The following is a 21,113-nucleotide window of genomic DNA, read 5'->3' on the forward strand; positions in this document are numbered from 1 at the left end:
AGGACAAATTCACTCTGACCACATATTCACCCAAGTTTCTCAACATGGAAAAATGAGCCCACCCAGGTGGCCTATTAAGACAAAGTACCTTGTCATGGTTATCCTGGCTTCTCCCATACTAAGGACGTCCAAGGGTCTGCGTTACTGTTTCCTGTCATCACATCTTCCTTTATCAATTAACCTTTGTGAAAGAGACTTTGCTTCACGTGGACTGCTGACCAGAAGGTTATCCCTGATGGCAGGATGTGAGACCCATCCCCTATCATATAATCCTCCGGTGGCTTCTTAGTCCCTCCATGGCATGCCTCCATGCAAATTCATTCTGGCAAACTCTGCCCGTGACTTTCTATGTCTCACCTTAGTGGACCTGCACCAAAATCCTTTGCCAGAACAATGCACAGGCAAGGACAGCTCTATCACCCCTACTCAAGTAAGCAGCAGTGACAAGAAGAGGAATATACCCCCCTTCAAAGGAGAAGTGGTTTTGTTGTTTTGTCCTGGGGGTGTGGGTGGGGATGTGGAGAAACCTTGAGACTTAAGGTAGGAATGATATATGGATAAATATTTCTTAGAAGGAGAAGGAAGCCAGGTCTAATGCTGGGGGGGAAGGGGTGGTGAGAGGGAAAGGGAGGGAGATGCGGGAATGAAGAAATATAGCCAAAACACACACAACGTTTTCTAGCTGTGTTAATTTGACCCATCTCTGAAGAAGAAACCAGCCCATCAGGGAAATCCCAATCATCTCATGGAAGCCTGTCCCCAGCCCTATATCCACGCACAGTGTGAGTGCTACACCCTCTGTCTAGCTACCTGCCATTTTTCTTTCATGGCATTCTCATTACATCTTATCTCTTTTTCCCTTTCCTTTTTTTTTTTTTATCTTGATAAACTCTCTTATCAAGACATGCCTTCAGGGCTGGGGATATGGCCTAGTGGCAAGAGTGCTTGCCTCCTATGCATGAAGCCCTGGGTTCGATTTCCCAGCACCACATATACAGAAAACAGCCAGAAGTGGCACTGTGGCTCAAGAGGCAGAGTGCTAACCTTGAGCAAAAAGAAGCCAGGGACAGTGCTCAGGCCCTGAGTCCAAGCCCTAGGACTGGCCAACAACAACCACAACAAAAAGACATCCTCCAAAATCCACAACTCACAACATGCATCCAGCTGGAGAAGAAGCTCTCAAAGACATTTAAGTAGACATTTACTGTTGAGCTAGCACTAACTGATCTCTTAGCATTTGAGGCACCTCCCTACTTATAAACGTTCAGAAAACTATCTAAAGATTTGCTTTGGTTTTATACTTAACTAATCAATAGATTAAAAGATTCATATTATTTGTGAGATAGATGCCTAACCTTCATAACCATTTAATAAAGTACAATGTTTTTTTTCAGTAGATTTTCTGAATATGGTATTGAAATCATATTCATTGTTCTGACAATGCTTGAGAGTTGCATGCAATATCCTTTCTAATTCCTAAAACTTCGGAGAAATGATTTCAAAAAGTTTAAAAAACAAATGGTAAATGCAGAATATTTTAATGTGGCTCTGTTTTGCATTTATCAATGTGGTATAAAAACCATTAATGCATTTTTTAATCAAATTTCAGCTTACTACCATTTTGACCATCTGTTGTATGTCCATTATGATGCACTGCTTTCCCCCAAATACATTTGAGAATATCTTCAAGTTAAAATCGCCATACAAATGACAGTTAGCAAATGACAGTGTGAAATCCACTGTGGAAATTGGAATAGAGCAGGCCTTAAACGTTCTTCTGGCCCAAAAAGCAGCAGTAGAAATCTGGAGACTGTAATTCAAATAATATATGGCTCAATACGACTCCACCAGGAAAGGATAGTTAGATCCCCTATGATGTGGCCTTCTAACTAGCTCGTTTGAGATGACACTTCCACCTGGATGAAATGCACATCACCTATCGGATGGTATTTGTTAAGGGCCTCAACTGTACAGAGTGGAGGAAATTTTATTGCTGCTGTTGCTCCAATGGAGACTTCCCTTTTATATAAAGTTCAGCCATTTTGCCATTTGTGTGTTTGATAATGACTGTAATTGTTTTTGTTCCTGCCAATGAGTCACGTTCTACTTGTTAGGAACTTCTTGAATTTACTTTTCTTGAATTTACTACTATTTCAATGACAGGCTCACGATAAAACCTGTATTTTTCTTATTCAGGCAACGTACCTTTGGAAGTATTCTTCCTATTCTGTTTCAGGTCCACCCATCCAAGTTTTCAGAGCTTTTATAGATTTGTCTGTGGTCTGACTAACAGAGAACTCCCAGGTAAGACTTAGCTTGGGTTCATGTTTAATCTCCTCAGTGGGGCTGTAAAAGCATGTTGTTTTTTCCTATACTCATTTTTAAAACGTGAAGTGTGATCGCTCATTAAAAACACAATGGGTACCCAGGCATCAGTGGCTCACCCCTGTAATTCTATCAACTAAGGAGGCTGAGCTCTGAGGATTATGGTTCACAGCCAGCCTGGGCAGGAAAGTTCATGAGACACTCATCTCCAATTAACCACCAAAAAGCTGAAAGCTCAAGTGGTAGAAGGCCAACTTCGAGCAGAAACAAAATCAAAACAAAAACCTCAGTGCTCAGGCCCTGATTTCAAACTGCCCGATAAGAATGAACACACACACACACACACACACACGTACACACATGTGCACACACACTGAGAAAGTGCAGTGGGTTTAGCAGTGATGATTCTCATTTCATGGCACTGTATAGGTTTGGGGACAGAACAGGCATTTCTTCTCTTTCTTGCTTTTATTTATTTGTTTTTAACCACTAATGATGTCCACCTCTCTATTCTCCTCCATGGGCCTGCACAAAATGTATCGTTGCCTCTTCGGGGGATCCCCTTTCCTGTGCCCCTTCTCCATATGCCCCAGGGACTCATTCCACACACTTTGGGGATTGAAGTGGACACGGCTTTTCTGGTATAAATTAAAGAAGCAGTTCATGGGAGGGGAGGGTGGGTGGAGGAGCCTGAGTTCCTTTCAGGGTTCCATTTTCTTAATGCACACCTTCAAGCCATTTCCTGGAGTCTAGCCGAGATCCTGAACAACCTGTGGTAACAAGCCACAACCCTGAGGTTCTCCATGAATTCTTCTCAAGCCAAGCCTTCTGGCTCATTTAGTCCACAATTTATTCTTCTTCTCTCTCTCCCTTTTGAGGATAATCCGCTTCATCTCTTCTCAATGTACCATCAGCAATTTAGATTTGTCTTACAATAGGACCTTGGGTTTTGCTAAATTGGTTTTGGTTATTTCTTTTTTTCTGACTTTTACCAGCCCCAAACAACTTCTCAAAGAGTATACTGGTGACTGTTAGCCCCCTTCCCCCTCTGTCAGTACTTCCTGCATGCCTCGTCTGTTTTTGAGGTTCTGCTATCCTCTTCCTAATTCCTCTGGTTATCCCTGAAAATAAATGACTTTCAAGTCACATATATTGTGGTTCAAAATATTGGAGTTCTTTCACCCCAAAAGGTTGAGTCTGTATGTACTCATTTATCCATTCAACAAACATTAACCGAGCATCTAGGCTGTGCCAAACTTCTCCAACTCCTAGCAATGGGAGGAGTCAATCAGATGTGAAAACCCTTGCCCTCGAGGAATTTACAGTGTTTGGGGAAAGAAAGTCCCTTCCAGGGCAAGTAGACCATGCCCATGGAATCTCAGGGTGAGCTTCTGCCTTGGTCTGGGAGACAGGTCGACAAGATTCAGAGGAAGTTTAATTCTAAGGTGAATTTGTACCGTCTTCATGTGAGCGCAGTCCTGTGATCCTCTTATTCCAAGTCAAGGACAAGATAGGCAGCGAGGGCAACAGAAGAGGGGAACGGGGGAATAAATGGGTAAAAGTGCTCTTTCAGGAGTGCTCCTCTCTGCTGAACTTGGCTTGCTACAGATAGAGCAGGCTTATCGAGACCAGCGTGGGCAGGAGCAGGTGCAGGCAGGGTACTTCTCACCAATGGCAAGACCCAAACACCTCACAAACAAGACCTAGTTAGTGAGAAATCTGTGTCCATACTTCTCCATGTTAAAAAGTAAAGAAAACCCAACCTCAGGCTATGGCAATTTCCCCACAGTCCGTTTCTAATCTGGAAACTATCTGTCATTAAAAACACTAGGGATTGGGGAAGAGACAAGAATTTGGGAAAGTTCGTCAAAACTTTTCAAGCCCTTCTTCAGCAGGAAGTTGGTTCAGGTACCATGGGAGGTGGGGACAGGAGACTTGCTCTTGAAAGTCTAACTCCTAGCCTTGAGCTTTTATTTATTTATTTATTTTTAACCATCCTTCACCTCTAACCTGCCTTTGCTCTTTCCACATAACACCGGCGTTCTGGAAGGGGGACATTAAGAGTGCTTTGTATTGGATCTTTTGCTGTGGGTGTTGGGACCCTTCCCACCCATCCTCGGGGTAAGGGGTGAGGGTGGGGGTGGAGGTGGGGTGGATGGGTTTGACTTAGCTGGAGATGCTTCTGAAGGCTCCTTGTTCTCTTGAGTGCCTTGGGCTGCCCAGCCCGGCCCTGAACCAAAGTGGGTTGGTGATTTGCCTGGTCCTTTTCAAAAGTAAAACTCCTCTTGGCACCAGCCACCCCTGCCCCCCACTTCCCCTCCCAGAAACTCTACTGGATATGACTTAAACATGGCTTTCCCTCAGTGGGACGTCTGGGTGGGCACAGTGGTTTCATCTTGGCCCTCACCCGCCGGGTCCAGGCAGGTAGGGTACACCTGAGTCTCTGCCCTGCTGCTCAGCCTGAACCTCTCTCTGGCTCTTCATTTAGGGGTCAGATGCCAGGAAACTGGGCTTTGTAACACCCGAGGGCCCCTCACCACTATGTGCTCGGTGCAGTGGCCCCTTCGGTTGGGGTATAGAGGATATAATCTTCTTCCTTCCATGAAGAAGTGAAATGACACAGTCTTCCAAAGAATTTTTTACTTCCCAAATTCTTTCTTTAAAAAAAAAATCCCTTCATGAGTAGTGAAGAATAATTTAAGGAATTGGTTATGCATGCTTTGCAAGACATAGCTCTTTAAAAAATTGGGGAAATTTTTTCCACCTCCCCCTCCCTTTTTTAATAATCACAATGAAAAAAAACAAACCAGGAATCCAGTTTTTAAATATCTTTACATTGGTTTTCTTATTTTATAGAGAAAGATTAGGCTTTCCTTGGAAAGCTGAGGGAATCTATACATGTATTTAAATGTCTCTGAAAATAGAACAAAAGCATTAGTCTTGAGCCCCAACAAGTCTCTCTCTTTGATATTCTCTGTCACATTCATCCCATTCCCTCCCCACAACACATCTCTCCTACCAAAGGAAAGATGGGTTTCTGCTTGTTGGTTGCCCCCAAATGCTTCCTGAGAATGAAAGGGCAGTGTTACCCCTGGGATAGCCTGGGTTAGTCTGATATAAGGAAGGAAGGTGGCAGCTGCTATAGATATAGCCCCATAGTCTGGGCTTTCCAATCTCCACAAATTTCTTTCCTCGGCTGCATTACCTTTGGCTCAAGTGAGGAAGACCCTTGGCTTACACATCCTTGGGGGTTTGAGCTAAGAAGGAGACTTTCTTTAGCATCTCAGAATCTCCTGTGCTTTGGTTGCCACCAGTGCCTTCTATCCTCATTTCTTTCCTTGTTTCAGGAGCCATGGAATCCAGCTCCTCAAGAGCCCTCCCTGATGCTCACCCCCACCTGCTCCCCCTCTTCCTCTTCCATCTATCTGGGGTTCCTCCTCCTGTGTATCTTCCTCCAGATCATATTCTCACCATTGCCCTTCCTCAGCCACCATCTTTGGCTTTCTTCTCCAATTGCTCTGGATTTGCTATAAATATTTTTCCAGGGCCATTGCCTCCTAGTGCTCATCTCTTCCATTTCTTAGGACAAGCGAGGATGGATGCAGCCTGGCTTGGCCAAAGGAATAATAAAGGGATGGAAAGGAAGAGATACCTTTTCACCACCACCTAAAAGAAATGCATGCCCCAACCCTGCATTCCCTTGGAGGGCTTCCCCATGCCTGCACTTTTGCTTAGCCACCCCCGTTTGCGTGCGACAGCACAGGCTGTAAGAAAACAGTGACACCAGAAGAACCATGGCTCCTGGTTCACCAACCTCATCATCTGGGCCTTCTGCTTTCCAACTGGGAATACCCAGGAATTGGCTACCTCCTTCTCGAACCCCTGTGACTTGTAAATTCCTTAGGAGGACTCCTTAAGAAAAGACACCCCACTCACCGGTTACCAGCCCCCATTCCCCTTTCTCACACACCTTTGCCTCATTTCTTCAGTCCTTCCTTCCCTTCTCAATAGCGGTTTTCTCCGTGGAAGGGAAACCTCAGTGGGATTTTGCAATCCTATCACCGCCAGAGGTCGGATAGAAAATGAAGCTCAGTAAATGTTTGTTCAATAAAGTGATTTTCATCAGTGATACTATAACAGGGAATTCTAAAAGTCTTTGTAGGGGGCTGTGGAAGTAGAGGAAGGTTGACTACTGCAAGAAACATGGAGAAGAGGATCTAAATGTAAAGGAGAAAGAAATATGGGGGCACGGGACCCTCTTCTCACTTCAGGGGATGAACCCTAAATTTGGAGGTTTCTTGGGACATTCTAAAGACTTGCAGGGGGTTGGGGAACGTTTCCTGTTGGAAGAAACCAAGAATACTTCCCACAAAAATAGCCGAAGGACAACTCTCCATTCTCAACAGAAAGGAAAACTTGGCCCCCTCTCTTCTATAAGGGCCTTGGGAGGCACTTCCCTTTTTTTCCTGTTTGCTTACCGCAAACAAATTTGGGTTGGGATAACAGTGGAGTTTCTCTGTCATTGGATTTACCATCAACTTATATTTTTGCATTAAGTTCCCAAGAAAGCAGGTTAAGTTCCCAAGAAAACAGATTTCCCAGTGTTTTTGAAATGGCTGCTTGTTAGAGGTTGAGAAGATTACATTCCCCACCCTCCCCAGGGTAAGATCAAAAAACAAGAAAAACAAAGATGCTACCTTCCTTCCTTCCTCCCCTCAAGGAGCTGTGATACTATTGTGTCAAGGTTAGCATGTGGACAGACTCCCCCAGTATCTCCCCATAAGTACCTTTTATGTTCAACTCATCCTCCCACTGTCAGTAGATGCTGATCAGATGACCCTCTTTGGACTCCACAGGAGGCCAAGGGCCAGAGGGAGGTTCCCACAGCACCCTCCCTGTGCTAAGAACAAATCTCCTGAATTCAAGAACATCTCCCTGATCACCACTGGATAACTCCTTTGCCTTCCCTCAGGGAGGGGAGCCAGGCAACGAGAGAGAGAGAGAGAGAGAGAGAGAGAGAGAGAGAGAGAGAGAGAGAGCATGGATCTGGGCCCAGGGGCATTCACACTCATCTGAGTTATCCTCGACATGAGTGGCATGAATCATTGCCACTTGAGGGGGTTGGGGGGAGTTTTCTGTGTATTGAGCTGTCTCATTCTCATCAAATCACCTTTTGCTTCCCTGTCTCCATGCATACCAAGGGCTTCCCTGGAGCAGGGGGCTGGTGATGAGTGACAGCTCCGTGTCCAAGCTTTCCAGATTATCTTTGGGGACCCCCTACATGCCAAAGATGCCAGAGTTCTTTCTCCCTCATTCATTTCTTCAAATGCTTCCCACCTGGCCTTTTCTTTCCAATCCTGTCATCCTGTTGCTTGCTTGATGCCTTCTTCTCCTCCTTTGTCATTGTGTGAGTAGAATTCTGAAAGGCCTATGGGTACTCTCTTCAGCAGGACCGGGATATCTAGCCTAGAGCCCCTGTGACTCTCTCCATCTCTTTAGTGCTCTGATAACAAGACACCTTTGCTTTTTGCTGCTAGCTACCCCCCATCTTCTCCCCCAGCTTACACACAGCCCTGTGCTTTCGTGTTTTCTCTTAGAGGAGGATGCTTCTACTTCTCTTTCTCTCTCCCTCTCTCTGTTACAGATATATGTACAGATAATGTATAGATAGCCATACATTAGCTACTCTCTTTCAGTGCCTACTGGATTCTTCCTGGGAACTGTATGGCTCCCCTGCGGATCCTTTTTTTTTTCTTCACAGGAAGGACAGGACATAGAGATGGCTAAGGTGAAGATGGAAAGCAAGGATGTTGAATTCCAGGCCATTAGTCCATGGGTACACTCCAGCAAAACAGTGCAGACATCAGGGGAAATGCAAAATAATCTTGTTCTTTAAAGGCAGCATTCTGTCCTTCTTGACCTTCTAGTCTTCTTTCGATAACTCATTTATTTTTCTCCTTTCCTATATGTCACCATAGGATGTGATGTTCATGAAGCTAAATCGTGAGCCCAATGTTCCTCAGATCTGGCTGTTTGCCTTCTAGCTACAATTTTTTTTAAGAATATGGCTTCCCTTCCCCTCAACAGTAACTCCTAGGAGGTATTGCTTTTGGGTAGGTTGGTTTTAAAAATCCAGGGATCTTCTTCGCAGTTCCTCACAACTAATGACAGCCATTGAAGAGATGACTTCCTCCAGTTAACTTTTAAACTCAGTTCTAGCTCTAGTTCAAATGATTAGGAATTACTCCACTCCCCCTGCCCTCCACAATACTCTAAGCATTTGATAGAGGAGAAGACACTGTTTCTCATTCATTGATGCATCCCTGGAACTTACTAAATGACTCATCCTTGCATTTCCATGGATGTGTCTTGAGATCCATTAGGATATTCAAGTCCAGTTCTTAAAGTGTTTTATACATACAAGTTTCAGGAGATAGTACAGCAGTCCCGAGGGGGAGTGGCAAAAACAATAAGGATTTCATGACATGAAACTCTGAATAGGGGACGGCAAAGACATTGAAGTAGGAATTGGGTATGATCAATATTGTTTATTCTGTGTTTCTTTGCAATTGAGGAGTACAAAACAGGTCCCAAGTAAATGGAAGCCGGTGACTTAAAGTGTGGCAGGAGTTCCCAGAGTGTTCCCATGTAAGTCTAGTGAAACTAGCGTCAGGACAGTCTTCCTCAGCCCTCCTTGGCTTACATGCATGTGTGAAGATTTACAAGCTTTATCAATGCTTGTGGGAAAGAACAAGTCCACAAATGCTCCCTTCAAAATAGGCATGCTCATGTGCAGTGTGAGGTCCCAGCCATCTAGAGAGGCAGGACATTGGGAGAACCGCAGCCGGGGCGGGGGGGGGGGGAGGGGGCTGAAGACATGGGAGGCTGGTCCTGCAGAAGAGCAGCCCCAAAGGACTAAGCTGGGCGTGGGCTGGGAAACATCAAAGCCAAGGAGCAGCCATCAGAAGGACAAAGGGCAAGGGCTGATGGAAGCCATCAGATACAGGAAAAGACCATAGACAGCAACCTAACTGGGCATTGCTGTTCCTAAAGGCTCTCTGCCAATGTGTCATGCCTACAGCATATACAAACAGGATTAAGTCTAGACTAGGGCTCTCGTACCCTCAACTCTACAGCCACACAGCAGGTTTACCCCATACCCATTGCTTCCTCATTGGATAAATGTCCCTTGTATAGACCATATCTGGTCTGAGTCTTGGGTTTTTCCAGAGAGCTCCCAAAATCCCACGCTGGTTTTGGGAATGCCTGTTTTGAAGGGAGAATGTGTGGCCTAGGTCAACTGAACACTTCTTCAGCACCCATATTTGAGTAACTGACTCATCTTGGACTTTCCATGGACGTCTCTTAAGCTCCATTAAGATATTCAAATCCAACCCTTAAAGTGTTTCATGCATACGAGTTTCAGGAGTCTGCATAGCAGACCCAAGGTGTGTGTGTATGTGTGTGTGTGTGTGTGTGTGTGTGTGTGTGTGTGTGTGTGTGTGTGTAGTGGCAAAAAATGATAAAGGTTTCAGGACATAAAACCCTCAATAGGGGTTGGAAGAAGGGAGATATGGCCCAGCTGACAACCAAATAAAGGTGAAGACCTCAAAGGCTAGCCGGGAGGAAAGAATCTCAACAGAAGACACAAGGACTGGCTGAACTCCTGTGGCTTTGGCCCATACCCCATATTCAGGATCCTCCGGGGCTCCCACACCCTGTCCTCCCTCCTTTCTCTACCCCCCCCCATCCCATAAGGCCAGCCCACCAGGATCCAGTCAGGAGCAAGCTTTGACCCCTTCTAACAGAGGGCCCTTGTGTCTCTTCCTGTCTTCCTGAGCAAACCAAACTGGTCTCCTTACACATGCCCTTTTCTCTCCAGAAACTTTGGGCTAATTGTCAGTGGGACGAACAAGCAAACCAGGCTTAGGCTGTTTCTCCAGTGCCCAGGGCCATCCCAATATCCAAGTTTTCTTTCCAAGGTGATATTGGAACATAGTATGCCCTCCTCCAGAGAGGACTCCATTGCCCTGGCCCCAGCTCTGCCCCTCTTGCCTGGAACCTCCCCCTCCCCCTCCCCCTTGCTCCACCTCCCTTGTATGTCTTCTAACTTCAGGCATCAGTCGGGTTTGGCTTTCACTCTTTAAGAAGGATCTCTCTCCCTCCCCCTCTGCTGCTCCCTCCCTCTCCAGTTTCTCTTTGTACTTGGCTTTGGGACCGCTATTTATGAGTTCAGTGTTAGTCTGTTAAAAAAAAAAAAAGAAAAACACTTTAGGGGAACAAAAAGAAAATGTCAACAGAGGAAACCACATGGGGCAAGAGACACAGAAAGACACAGCATCTTTGGTGCCCTGGCCCCTTTATTGAGTGGTGAGCCTGTTAACCATAGCTTCCTCATTTCTCTTTCCCTCTTCTCCTTCCTTCTTGAGTGCCCTTAGGTCCCATCCTTTGGAAAGGAGTGGACTGTAAGACATGAGCTCTTTACCCCCTCAGCCCCTACCCCCTACGCACATCCTTTGCTTTTTTTCTAGTCTTCAACTGGAAATAGTGAAGATGCCCACTGCACTTCAAAGGAAGACAAAGCCTCTCCTCCTCCTTTCTACAGGAGTGCCCGAAGTTCTGGTGATGGTTTGGAAATAGACTAGGTGGCTCCAAAAAGTGTTTCACTAATTAAAAACAGACAGTTCCCAGACTTTGCAGTCGTTTACTATGGACGACACAAATCTGGGGTTCTCCTAAGTATCAGGGCCTGAGAGATCCCCTACCCATACCTCTCTTCACATCATGTCCTATGATGATTTCACTTGACCATTGTGTACACCTCTCCCAAAAAGGGCAGAGACAGAGTCCATCAAGCCAACACTTGCATCCTCTGCTGACTTATGAAATTAACCAATGGCCAATACTACTGATTCAGCCGAATTCACAAGCCACAAATGAAGGGGAAAAAATCTCTTCGAATGAAGTCGCTGCATCGTAGTCTCAGGAAGATAGGTCCTGGGTACCTTCTGACCAAGTGTATTTTCTAAACAATCCTTTGCTTTCCTGAACCCCCCCCCACACCCACCATCCCTCAATTTGCAGGCCCCATGTTGGAAACCGTGCCTGGCCCCTGGTTCAGAAGGCTTCCTTGGTTCTTTGCTTCTTACAGCTACTTGGGCCTCTAGAAAGAGCAAACTGGGAAAATGTCCTGGGGTGGGGGGTTTTGAGGAAGACAGAATCCACCTGACTGGTGGAATAAACACCCCTATCCTGAAAGCCAGCCAGCTTCTGGCTGGGTATCATCTCTACCATTTTGAGACTGTCTGCTAGTAAGGTAAGACTTTTCCCAGCATGAATCTTATCCAAATGCTTCTCTCCTGGCTTCTTGGAGAGGGAGAGAGAGAGAAGGAGAGAGAGAGAGAGAGACTGAGAGAGAGATACTGAGATACTGAGAGAGAGAGAGTGTTCTTGGTACTAGCTATGCAGAAATACTGGAAGCGGTTGCTTGTTGGAGTATGAGGCATGGAAGTCAAACATGCCCTCTCACAGATCTAGAAACAGGAGAGAAGCATGAAAGGAAGGCAGGAAGTAGGAGAGAGGTCCCAAATAGGCTGGAGGTAAGCTCTACCCAAAGGCAGAGACAGGAACCTGGGAGAGACTGGGAGCCTGGGAGCCAGGGCTGGTGGGTCTCTTTTTGAGTGGAAGCCCTTGAAAGAAGTAATCAGTTGGGCCTCCTGAGGCAGAGGGCGTATCTCCTATGTCCTGTGAGTGTCTGTGCGCATGCCTCTCCCACGGGACAAATCCCTGAAGGTGGAAGCAAAGGAGCCAGCTAAGGTAGAAGCAAGCGTAGCATAATTGGCTGGCTCAGAAAGAAGAGGGGCCATTTCTAGGTCCGGCTAGGCCCTTCAGGTCTTGAGTTTCTTTCCTTCTCCTCTCCAGCCTTCCCCAGTTCACTAGGGAGGTATACCTGGCCAGAAGATAGAAACACAGTTGGTAGCTCGGACAATGAGCTCCTGGATAGAAGGTCTACAGAAAAGGCGTGTACCTATATGTCTCTGAAACCAAAAGAACCTTTCTCAGTCTTTTCCCTTCTCCAACCACCCCCCCCCCAAGAAAAAGAGAGAATTATCTTTCATTTCCTACCCTCTGAACCATGGACTTCAGAAGAATATATACGTTAATTTCCTCTCCGTGATCTGCCAGCTTGCACATACTCCCATAGACATTCTCACTTATGCCACAGTATCGCGAGGTCTCTAGGCCCTGAGTCAGATGCAGTTAGCCTCCCTTTTGCCTTCTGGCCTCCCTCCTCCAAGAAGAATGCATTGGGAATCTGCCAAGATGGCAGCTGCCTATGTGTGGTACACACACCTGTTTAATCCTCCAGGCTGAGCAAAGAAAGCACTTCCCCCGCCCCCCGACTTCCCCACCCCCCCACCCACCCACACACCTTTTCCTTCTTTCTTTTCTTAAACCAAGCTTAAATACAGGCGATATAAAAATTCACCATTTTGAGGATCTATCATCTTGGTGTTAACACTGCCACTCCATCCACTTTTCCTGTCCCCCTCCCACCATCCCCCTTTCTAAATCCTCCTCAAGATTCCCCCCCCCCTCCTTGCCCCCAGTCAGCATCCTCTGTCATGCCATCATCTTTTTGAGGTAAGTCCCTGGGTCCAGTGATACCAAGAAGGCAGCTTCCAGGCAATGAGCTTCCCAGGACCTGTAAGAACTGACATCTCCAAATTCTGGAACTTGTGGGTTTCCTCTCCTTCCTGGAGGATTCCTGTACTGGTCTTGGAAACTTTCTAGCTCTTTTCTCTGGTGAGACCTCAAAGTACCCTCAGAATGGAACTGTTTCTATACTTGAGGTCTCTACTATTTGGTAGGGGAGGCAAACTCGCAACCTCAAGGATTTTGCCTGGTCCCTAAAATACTAGCATAGTAAAGGCAGTAGAAAATCTAAATCAATGACAATCTGGACATCCAAAATAGTATCTTCTTTAGGACTCTAAGGTGTAGGGGGATGTGGCCTAGCTCACTCCTTCCTACCCCCCAAAATATTACCCAAATGGGCTTGTCTATCTTTACAATTTCAGTTTCTTATAAAAGTATACTATACAAGAAAGACAAGGTCATTTTGATGTCTGTGGCCTAACAAAGGGGTCCCAGGGAGTATTTGCAGCCATCTCCAGTTCTTTTTGATGAATAAAGAAGACTATGTCTTACCCTGGGATGGCATAAGCAACCCAGGTGGAACTCTCAACTTGGCATCAAGTTCAAGTTCATATTTGCTTGAGGCCCAAAATACAACAGCCAAGGAATAATGAGCCTGTGAGGGGCTGTGGCATGAGATCAGATGGGCAGGGCTTTGTTGGTGACAACATACTCAACCAGGACAGGAGAGACCACTTCCAGATGGGGGCAGAGAAGAGTCCTGTCCCCAAGCAATAGAGATAGAGACAACCTAAAAGTGGAATGTTTTCCCTGGCTCCAATAGTCAAAGCACCTGATCCAGAGAAAACTACCTTTGGCACATGGCTGGGGAGAAAAAAAAAAATCATCAGCCTCAGACCTCCCTACCCATGATGCAACTCGCTTCTTGAACCTGATTTGTGATCTGTCCGTTTTCCAAGCGCTGGACTTTCCATTTGGGGGAGGAACCTCTCATTTCCCAGCCTCTACTTCCCAGAGAGGAGAGCCTGGAAAGTCTCTGAGTCTCGGTTTCCTATTGAGGACCTTACTGTCAACAGAGCTCTCTGGCAAGAACTGAAAGCCACGCTCTCCTTAAAGGATCTGCTCAGGCAGCCCAGGGAATTGGCCCTCTTCCCAGAGTGATAGGAAGTAGTGAGGTTGTAGGACAGAGAGGCCACGGGTGGCAGACTCTTGGATTCCTGGTGGAGTAGATGCGACAACTACCTGTTGTTCCCGGTAATTTCTGGGCACAGAATGGCTAGTCCTTCCCCACTCCCGGGACTGCTGCTTTCTCAGATCATTTGCCTTGAGCCAGACAATGTCTCTTTGAAGCTACTCTGAACTTTTCGGTTCTCAGGATGCCTGAGCGAAATAAAGCAAAGGACCCTGGGATCTGGAAGAGCCACTTTCTCTTCCTGCACCCACTGGGGCTGGGACTCCATTGCCCTTGAAGGCCAAAAAAAACAGAACACTAAAAAGGATGCAGAGCAGTTGTTTTTGTTTTTTTTAAACCCACCAAAATGTATGGGGCTTCCAGAATTCTTCTCCTCTGGCTAGAAGCTTTGAGACTGGGAACTTGAGGCATAGAAGCTAAATCTGCATCATAAAGGCCATCTTGAAGTGACTCCACCATTGCTCATGTTGGCTCAGGAGTGTCCCATGAATGGGGGACCGCTTCCCCCAAACAGGTCCCAGAAAAGTCCCATTCCTGGAGGAAGGACAGCCTTTTCTTGTAGGGCTACCCTGGGCCTTGGGTGCCTCACTCTGGCCACCCTTTTTCCCTTCATCTGTATTGCACTCCAAGAGATATGTGTCCTAGTGTGGGAGTAACAGGCAGAGAGCATCATCAGTCCCACCAGCCTCTCTCCTGCCTCATCTTCCCACTGCTGCTTCATCCCTCCAGCCCTGTGGTATAAAAACCCCATTCTCTTTTCGCCTGGCCCAGACAGCCAGGTCTCCCTGCATGCCTCTCTTTAAGTTAATGGCTTAGCAACTCCAACTTCTCAGCCCCTACCCACAGAGAGCCTTCTCTCCTTACTCTCTTCTACTGCTTACCCCTTTCGCACATGGTCGGTCCTCTTTCTCATCACAGTTCTCTTCTCTAGTCTGGGTGTGGGCAGCCCTGTCCCTCTTGGTTTCTTTCCATTGAGATCACCCCCAGCATTCCCACTCCCTTTTATCTTGTCCAGCTGGTATCCTCCAAAGTCTACATTTCTGTGTGTATTTATGATTCACCAAGCGATCTTGCGTTTGGACTGGATGGATGGCTAACTGAGGATAGCAGAAGGCAACAGGCAGGTATGTCTTTGCTCCCTGCCCAGATCCCTTCCTTCTTCTTCACCCTTGCCATGTTTCTGATTATAAAGACACCACCTGTTGACAGTTCAAATTCACCCACTTTTCCCCAGTCCTCTCCCAGGATTCCCTGGAAAATCAACATCTGGAGTATTTTCATGTTTTGGAGACCAGCCGCTCCCTGGACCTCTACCCCTCCACAGAGTATACCAAGGAAACAGCTTGCAATACTGTCTCAACATCTGTGAGCATAGATGTTCCCCCAAACACAGGTCAACCTTGGGGCTTTCCTGTGCCGCCCCCCCTTCCCCCTTTCTACATTCTGTGCTGAACTCTAGAAGAATCTGACCCTTGTCTCAGATAAGGTCGTATGACAACTTTAGACACCTTACAAATACATCAAGTAATTGGGGACATCTTCGGGGACCCATAGCGGAGATTTCCCTGAACCAATAGACTTCACGAAGTTTCCTCTCCCACAATATCCATGGGTTCTACTCAAGGTCCAGGGCCCTGATTAGAAGCGTGTATGTATTTTTGTTTTGTCTTTTAGACTATAAATCCCTGGTGAGCAAAGAAATCTCTAAGTTCCCAACCTCTTATTTTTCATGGTCACAGGACACATACACTTATTTCCTGATTGTCGTGACTCCCACTTGGGTATCTTATTTTGTGAAAATTCACTCAGAAATGGGTGAGGGTAGACACTAAGAAGTATGTATGGATATCTAATCCATTAGCCAGGACCTTGTATTTCTTTTCATTGTCAGCTTGCCAACCTTGCCTTTTCTCACTATAAGGAGAATAGTACTTGAATGCAGGAAACTTGGTCTCATTCATCTTTCTATCTTCAATGCCCAGCAAAGCTCAACAAATGTTTGATAAAGCCATGAGCTTTACAGAGAGGGTGAATTCCTCAACAAGAGAGAAATCAAAAAGTGAAACAGCCAGGCTGGGATACTACTTCTGCTAATTTGGGCATATTTGGAGCTGAGTGATTATGACAGTTTTCTGAAGGAACTTCTTCACAAAAAGAGGTCTTTTTCAGGGGTGGGAGGGAAGATGGGTCTCTACACATGTGACCATGCATTAGCAACAAACCTAGATGCTACAGAGCCCCAGGCTCAAGACACTTTTTGTCCAAAACCTATTCTTGCATAGCTGATGGTCACCACTACCCGTGGGGGACCCATTTCTTATCTTCCCTGGATTCTCCACACATCAGATGAGTTTCCATTTCTGGTTGTGTCCTTGTCTCCAGCCAGGTAGTAAAGATGGAAGGCAGGAGGAACTCTCTTAGAAGTTTCCCTTAACCCTTGAAGCCAGGGATGGGGGAAGGGAATGTGACAGTTGCTACCACTGGGGTTTCCCAAGCAGCATTTGCAGGGGTTGTGGGAGGAGGAGAGGAGACAAAAGCCCTGACACCTGTCTTTCTTTCTTACTGATTGCTGGCTGTGGTGGGGGCCTGGATTCATTCCCCAGGCAGGCTTCCTTCCACACTGGGAGCCAAGTTGAGCCCCCTTCTTCCTATGTGGGTTCCCCATTGGCTTCTCTACAAGTGACTTAGGCTGAAGTTTAGGGGTTTAGGAAGCCCCCTATTCTAAGCCTGCCCCCTCTGCCTGGTCCATACTGGATGCTTAACTCTCCACCATTAGAGGTATGTTTGCTGTCTAGTGAACTAATAGTTATGATTTTATTTTTTTCTGGAAAGGACATTGAGCCCCTAACTCTTCCCCTATACCTCACTGGGATCCCAGCATTTTTCTTGTTTCTAGGACTGGGCTTCCATAAAAGGTTAGAGCTTGGGTAAGAAAGAGAGAAAGCCACTTTGAGCTTTGTGTCTTCCTCCTGTCTTCTTGGGCTGGCCTAACTTTTAGTGCCTATCTCTGCCTGTATACCTCTCAGTGATTCTCTAGACCAAGAAAATTCTATACAGGGCTTTGAACCACTCTAGGTTTCTCCTGTGCAGGGCTGGTAATAGATTCAGAAACAGTGGTTCCAAGGTGTCCATCTCTCCCTCTCCTTTGCCTGCCCCGCTCACCTTTCTACCACTATGATTCCCTCTTTAGCTTTCCCTTCTATCAAATCAAGTGTTTTCTCTCACTTTTTCAAATTTCTTCATCTCCCCCTCACCCCAACCCCGATGCCTTGTCTTAGGAGGTCCTTCTTCCAGTATACATGATTCATGTCCTAGTGGTACAGGATCCTTTCAGGAAAACTGAGGTGGAGACAGGTCAGAGATTGGTAGGGTAGACTGCAGGTCACAAACTCGGAAAGCCAGGCATCCTATCTTGCTACCTCAGCTCCCTCTTCATCAACCTCGTGTCTATTGGCCTCCTCCAACTGCACCAGGATCGAAGCCCAGTGTCCATTGAGGGCCATTGCTGAGGCCTCAGAATCCACTATTTACATATCCATCATCCTCATCCACTTCTTTATGAACAAATTTGCATCTAGTAGAGGACCGCCTTCTCCCCACCCCCATAGTTCATACTTGCATCCCTGTATATATTTGTAGGTATATACCATTTCTTTTCAGAGACCTCTTTAACTAAAGGAATTTGTAGAAGTCCCTCAACTAGTTGGTGGTCTCTGAACCCTTGCTCTCTGGAAGGAGAAACCGGAAGTTCCTCCCTCTAAGCCTCAGAACCACTGCATCCTCCAATAGCAGAGCGAGAAATGAAGGTCTCTAACCTGGCAGCCCCTCCCACCCCACTCACCCAGTGGCAGTTGTTTCCGTTGAGAATTCCAGGCCCATCTGTCTGGCAGTTAGATTTAAGAGCTCTCACTTCAGTTGTGCAGAGTATTTTTTTAGGGGGTGGTGGGTGGTGGCAGTGGTGGTCCTGAATAGCTCATCCCAGGCCTCTAGTTCACACCAAGCTATTACTTGATGTGCTCCTGAGATTCTGATTTCTCACAGTGGTCTGAGTATCTGGGAAGAAAAGCATCAGGAGTTCAGCTTTGTGCCGAGGATTTTTAGGAACCCAAGAAAGATCCTGCTTATGCCAAGAAACTGTCCCTCATTTCCGCTGTCCACCTGACCTCCATGTCGGAGGAGTCGATGGTCAAGATTCCTTCCTGCGACAAAGAGCTGGCAGCTGTTGAGATATCATTTCTTGTTGGAAAAACAGAAAATAGACCCCCAGTCATTTGCAGTTCTTTGTTTCTTAAAGTGAGTTGTCAGAGCACCTTTCAGGCCAGTGTCTGGGCCAGGTAGGGAGAGGAAGATGGAAAGGGAAAATGAAGAAACATGCCTAGGATACCTGAGCAAACAGATAACAGATAGGGCTGAAGAAAGAATCCAAGAGCATGCCAACTTTTCCAAATAGGCTTGGGGTTCCTACCCCCAGCCTTGAGATGACACCTCTGTAAGGCTGGGACAAAATTATTTGCTCTTTCTTTCTTTCATTCCTTCCCTCTTTCCTTCCTTCCTTCCTTCCTTCCTTCCTTCCTTCCTTCCTTCCTTCCTTCTTTCCTTCCTTCCTTCCTTCCTTCCTTCCTTTCTTTCTTTCTTTCCTTCCTTTTTTCTTTCTTCCTTTCCTTCTTTCCTTATTTTTCTTAGTTTCTTTCCTTTCTTCCTTTTCTTTCCTTTCTCTCTCTCTTTCTCTCTCTCCTTTCTTTCTTTCTTTCTTTCTTTCTTTCTTTCTTTCTTTCTTTCTTTCTTTCTTTCTTTCTTTCTTTCTTTCTTTCTTTCTTTCTTTCTTTCTTTCTTTCTTTCTTTCTTTCTTTCTTTCTTTCTTGTTAGTCATGGGGCTTGAACTCGGGGCCTAGGCCCTTCAGCTCAAGGCTAGGGCTCTACCACTTGAGCCATAGCACCACTTCTGGTTTTCTTATGGTTAATTGGAGTCTCGGGGACTTAACTGCCTGGGCTGGCTTTGAACCTCGATTCCCATATTTCAGCATCCTGAGTAGCTAGAATTACAGGCATGAGCGATTGGCACCTAGGGGGACAAAAGTGTTTTCTAAAATCTGGGACTGTGAGGCTGTGCCACAGGGCTCACGTTTCACAGGGGAAGGTGTTCAACAGGAAACAGACATTTTCCCATCTCCCTGTTCTGTGCTGTAGATTTCCCACCAACAGTTCCCAGAAGCCATGACATGTTACTGCAGCTGGAGGCCAAAGCCTATGGGGGAAGGAAGGAAAGGTAGGTGGTAGGAGTGGATCTGAATCCTAAACCTGGATGGTTGCTGCTTGGGGAAGGGGGAAGAATACAAGGTAGTTGTTGTTAGGCTATCTGAAATGGTGTCTCCACTTATCTCTTCCTCACACTCAAGCTCTGTCTTTGGCTCTCCAATTCATTCCTAACTTCATGTAAGATGACATACCTCCTCTACAAACTGTTAGGGATGGTGCTCTCCTGGTCCCAGTTACTCTCTCTGACTTCTGTTCCTATTGCTGCTTCAGCCTTCCAGTCTGCATACTTTTCTGCTCTCTATTCAGGAAGGCACATGCTCGTCTCAGAGGACAGCCATGTGCTTGTTATCCTTGTTACCATTTACAAATTTCTTGCTTTTCACCCGTTCTCGTAACATCCGGTTGCCTTTGCCTGCCATTCTGTCTCTGATCTGCCTCCTTTCCTTGTGTGTACAGGGGAGACCGGACGAGTCAGGGGAGAATTCAGAGGCATCGGAGAGAGGATTGTGTGAGAGAGGACTCCACACGAGTATCCCTCAGCAGCTCAAATGGAAGGAGGAACGACAATGCACCAGCCATGCCACCCAGACCAACCGCTGCCCTAGAGTTTCAGGAATCTCAGTCTCCAGGGTACTCCCTCCCCCTGCCCCCCCAATGCTCTTCTATTGACCATCATGGAAGGAGCTCATAGCATCACACACAAGCTTCATACCCCTCATTGCCCTACCACCTGGCTCTCCACCGGAAATAGTAAGGAGATGGTTCACATCAGACTCCAACCACCTGACTCTCAAGACAGCAGTCCTTGCTAGTGCCCCTCCACTCAGTTGCCCCACTTCTGAGCTACTCCAACTGCTTGATGTAGTCACGTCTGGACCGTTACATCCCCAGCCAGAGGCTGGGGTTATGGTCCCATCCTTACATTCCTATCTTCCTCTTTTGAATCCATAGAGGAAAAGACACTGTTTCTCATGCATTTCTGCATCCCTGGAGCATTTGCTCACGGCTTGGTGTGCCCCCTCCCAGTGCAAGAATCATAAATAAAATTTCCAAGTGTCACACCACAAGTGATGAATTCCTTCTATTTTTCTTTAAGTTTGAGCGGATGAAAAAAATTGCTGAAAGAAAGTTTGAGACAATCCTACTGAGCTTTCAGAAGGGATACCATGTTGAGGATATACATGTTCAGGCGGGGATTTTTCAGTGTCGTTGGCCAGTTGAGGATCCAATTGTGTGTGTATGTGTGTGGTGGGGGGTTGACTCAACACATCCCAGACTGATGTTGAGGGCACCTCATGAAATTCTGGGTTCAAGATCAATTGTACATCCTCAATCTACATAAGTGATGCAAAAAAGAAAGAACTTCCAGTAAAGACAAATCCCATCAGGTTTTAATATAAGAGAATATTTGCTGTCTGGGTAAGGCTTGAGGAATTGTGAAAATGAAACTGGAATTTCAGGTAGGTCTCGAGACTTTGTATCCTCTTGCCTATACTCTTTTCATTCTGTGCAGCCATATATGTAGACTCAACTCTTAGGGATGGCTTCTAAACTGGAATCTGACAAGTTTGGTGAGATGAAAATGTGAGAAATTGGATTCTGGAATGAAGGTATGTGCATGTGTGTTTGAGCTCAGGTGCACACTCAAATAATTTGAGGTTATCCATGCTTGTGAATGGAA

General features: G+C 46.2%; 1 long non-coding RNA gene across 1 annotated transcript; it reads left to right on the plus strand.

Annotated features, from left to right (window-relative positions):
- The first annotated feature begins 11,512 nt into the window (after positions 1-11,512).
- LOC125338974 lies at positions 11,513-20,480 on the plus strand. The gene is made up of 3 exons (XR_007208377.1): positions 11,513-11,641; positions 19,364-19,442; positions 19,889-20,480. It is a non-coding gene; the product is annotated as an uncharacterized LOC125338974 (long non-coding RNA).
- Positions 20,481-21,113: the final 633 nt, after the last annotated feature.

This window comes from Perognathus longimembris, chromosome 20 (genome assembly GCF_023159225.1).
Source record: "Perognathus longimembris pacificus isolate PPM17 chromosome 20, ASM2315922v1, whole genome shotgun sequence".
NCBI classification, from domain to species: Eukaryota; Metazoa; Chordata; class Mammalia; order Rodentia; family Heteromyidae; genus Perognathus; species Perognathus longimembris.